Genomic DNA, 4,075 nt, shown 5'->3' with positions numbered 1-4,075 from the left:
CAGTCTCTTCTGCGTGTCCCCATAGGACAGAGTCGAACTGGGTCCATCCGAGCTGACTAGGGGTTCCGATCCCCGACCTATGGTTAGCGCAGCCCAGGGCTTTAAACGCTGCGCCACTGGAGCTTCTGGGAGCCGGAGGTCACTGGCACGATAGGCTAGATAGGCGGGTGGCACTGCGCGGCACGCAGCAGGCGTGGCGACCCAGGGGTCCTTGCCAAGTGAGGCCGCCCACAGGTGAAAAGCCCCGCGGCCAGCGGCGGGAGGGGCGCAGACCGGGGAGGCGGCACGGCACGGTCGGTGCGCTGGCACTCTGGGCTCCAGCGCGGCCTCTCTCGCGCACTCGCGGGGTCTGGTGGCCTGAGCCTCCGGGGCCCGGGATGGCGGCGAGCGGGGACGTGGCGGCGGAGCTGCTCTTCTACGTGAACGGCCGCAAGGTGAGCCACGGCGGGCCGCTGCTTGGAACTTTCTAGTTTGAACTCGGCGGGGAGGGGGTGGGGGTGGGGGGTTGGCGCCTAGACCCTCTGGGGCACAAAAAAGGGTGCGGTTTCAGGGATTGTGCAGGATGCTTGCCACCACCACCCCCCACTCCCCATTTTCCTCTCTTTACAAGATCCGCTACTCTTACCCGTGAAGTGGGCTGCCTTGTAATCAACCCACCTCCACTGGAGGCCACCCGGTCCATGCAGAATAGAAGTGCTTGATAGCATTTCCAGAAGGCAGCTCGCCAGGCCTGTCTTCCGAGGAACCTTGCGATCTGATGGTTAACCATTTACAGCCCGCAAGGACTCCCCCGCCCCTCCCCTTTAACTCCCCTCAAAGAAAGTCACTAATGCTGCCCCTCTGGTCAGCACCCTCAAATCCCCCACCCCACCGCAAACCTCGGCTGATAAAGGAACCCTTTCTTTGAACCCATAGAAGGCAACCTAAAGAGGGGCCAGGTCACCTCTCAGGGTGTGCGAGATGAGAGCTGAAGCCCTTTAAAGCCGGGACAGGACCCTTTAAAGCCGGGACAGGACCGCAGGGAGGAATGACTTCCACCTGCTCCATGGTCTCTGCAGGCAGAGCTGTGAGTTTCCAAAGCCAGAGCTAGTTCCTGGCAGAGCTGAGCCCAAACCAGCTCTGGCCACTCCAAGCCCACTGGGCACTGTCCTCAGCCCTCTGTGAAGCTGTGTTCACTGCCTGGTGTGCCTCAGGAACCCCCTAAGCCCTCCCATAGACAAAGCCTCTGTTGGGCGCACTGTGAGCCCTCAGTATATGGGAGTCACTTGGCACGAGGGAAACTGGGGCAGAAAGACTGAGACTTCCAAGCAAGGGCTATGACACCTGCCTTTACACAGAACTGGGGCCAGTGCCTTTGGAACTGCCACGCCCCCTGCTCCTGGGTGTGGGGCAGCCAGTGCGTTCTCTCTGAGGGACTTAGCTGGCCCACTAGGAAGCTAATGAAGTTCAAAGGTCGGTGCCCGCCCCCCCCCCACCCCCGCCCCCACCACCAGCCAGCCACAGTTACCATCCACTGGTACGGACCTGCAGTGAGTGACGACCTGAAGTAAAAGGATGGCCAGTGGGCTGATGATCCAAAGACAATTTTTATTTCCAAAGTGCAGCTTTCTATAAAATGAGGCAAGGGTACATAGCCCACATAATGTAACAGTAACATCGTGATAAAATTGCTGTAAGCACAAACAGTTCCTTGGGACTAATCTTAACAAGGGCAGCTGTGTTCTCGTTGTACTCAGGACTTCTCAGATATGGGAAAAGATATGACCATTGTCCCAGCGTTCTGGGTTACACAGTGTCTACAAGCACCCCTGAGAGTCCTAGTACCTTTAAAACTCAGCGACTCTCTGTCAACCCCAACCTCCCCAATCCCCACCCCATCACACTTAGAAAGTCTTGCACCTAATTTTGTATTTGGCGGGGGCAGGGGGGGTTACACTATTTTTCTCAAAGAACAGGTCTCCAAATTGTACATTTTCCAGGCTCCATAAAAACTCTGTGTGCCTCTGCTGACTGGGTTCCCCACCTGTAATGGGGACTCTGAGGATGGGGGTGCAGTGGTCAAGCTCTCTGCTGCTGAACCCAGGGGCAGCTCTGGGGAGAAAGGCCGGGCAGTGTGCCCAGCAGGCAGTTCTCCTCTGCAGACAGCAGAGACTGCAGGCCACCTAACAGCTGCAACAAGACCCCCTTCTGGGGCGGCGATGGAACAGGACAGTGGCATGCGTTAGCGTACACGGTCTCAGCTTTCTTTGTTGCTCTTCTGCAGAACCAAATGGCAAATCATCACCATTCTGGCTTTTTATTTCAACCAACCAAGCCCCTGACACGGAGTCAATTCAGACTCAGAGAGACTCAGAGGATGGAACAGAACTGCTCCCCAGGGTTTCTGGGGTTGTCATTCTTTACTGGAGCAGACAGCCATGTCCGTCTCCTGGGCTGGATTCAAACTTCTGACTTAGTGGTTAGCAGCCCGACGTGCAGGGCTCCTCATTTAGACAAGCAAGGCTTCAGCTCCAGGTGTCAGTCGTACGGAGAGCACCTAACCCAGCGGCTCTCAACCTGTGGGTCACGACCCCTTTGGGGGTCGAACGACCCTCTCACAGGGGTCGCTCGATTCATCACAGTAGCAAAGTGACAGTGATGAAGTAGCAACGAAAACAATGTTATGGTTGGTGTCACCACCACATGAGGAACTGTGTGAAAGGGTCGCGACATTAGGAAGGTTGAGAACCTAACCTCTCAGTTTCATGGACAGTCATTAGGAGCTTTCCCTCTCATAACCAGTGCCAGGCACTGGGGACGTGTGGAGCACAGACGTGACAGCAAGCATCTGGATCAAGATATAGTGTCAGGCAGTGCTACACACTAGGCTGGAAATGAAGCAGAGTGAGGGACAGAGTGACAGGATAGAGGCTTGGGCAAGGCCTCCCGGTGAGGGTGACCTTTAAATAGCACCTGGGATGAAGTGAGGAGTGACCTGTGTACGCCTCCCCTCCGGAATGGCAGGTACAAAGGTCCTGAGGCAGGAGGATTTCTTTGTTCTCAGAGGACAATAAGAGACTCAGTGGGGGGGGGCTGGTGAGGAGCCAGAAGACTAGGGCTTTGCTGGCCACAGGAAGGGTGTTGTTTGAGTCCAATTTCCCTCTCTGTCTCTACTTCCCCAACCTCATGCCAAATCTCAGCGCACTCCTTATGGTAAATGGCAGTTTGCGCACTATTGATGTTCCGAGTTTGATCATGTAAAACTAGACATGCCCTTTCTTAGCTATGGGCCTGTTTGATCCATGAGGCCAAGGTCGTGTGCTTGTCCAGAAGGCCCACCCTAGAGCAGTTGGTTTAGTTGGTGCAATTATATCCAATTAAAGGAACGCAGGTCCCCCTTTCTCTTCCCTGCCCCTCCCTTCTGATCGATGATTTGTGCTTCAATACTTCAATTCAGTGCATGGACAGTTGAAATAAAGCTTCTGGTGCAAGGGTGTGAGAAAAGTGAATGAGAGAACCCACCAAGGAAATGGGTTCTTGAAATCAAACGGGACTTCTGGAATCCAGAATCTGCTTTCAAACGCTGGGACACACCAGGCGACACGACTCACTTCTGGATGGTGCTTGTGGTAGCGTCCTCTCAGGTCACTGGCAGGTGTCATGGGCAGGACTAAGGTCCTCTGGAGGCAAGGCTGGGGAAGTTGGTGAGGGTCTTGGTTATCAAAAGATCTGTGGCATTTCTCTGAAGAACAGGCAAGCCTTTAGTGAGCAGATACACTACTCCCTGATGGGCAGAGAGGGACATTGCATGAGGCAGTGGCGGAGAGGCTAATGACGGGGTGGGCTCAGGGCCCATCAGGCAGGGTCCAAGCCCAGAGCTGCTTGCCCTGCCCCTCAGCATCTCTAGGGCCTTGGGAAAGCTTCTTTTTAAAATCTCTGAGCTTGTTTCCCCCTTCTGCAAAACGGAGCTAATCAACAATGCCATCTCTCATGGCTTTGGAGTGAAGATTACATTCCACCAGGAGTGCTTGGCAGGATAGGAATGCCCGGGAGGTACCTATGATGGCTGGTGAGTAGCAGGACTGGAAAACACTTG

Source organism: Tenrec ecaudatus, chromosome 13, assembly GCF_050624435.1.
Source record: "Tenrec ecaudatus isolate mTenEca1 chromosome 13, mTenEca1.hap1, whole genome shotgun sequence".
Classification (NCBI taxonomy): domain Eukaryota; kingdom Metazoa; phylum Chordata; class Mammalia; order Afrosoricida; family Tenrecidae; genus Tenrec; species Tenrec ecaudatus.
Note: the sequence above shows the minus strand (reverse complement) of the source record.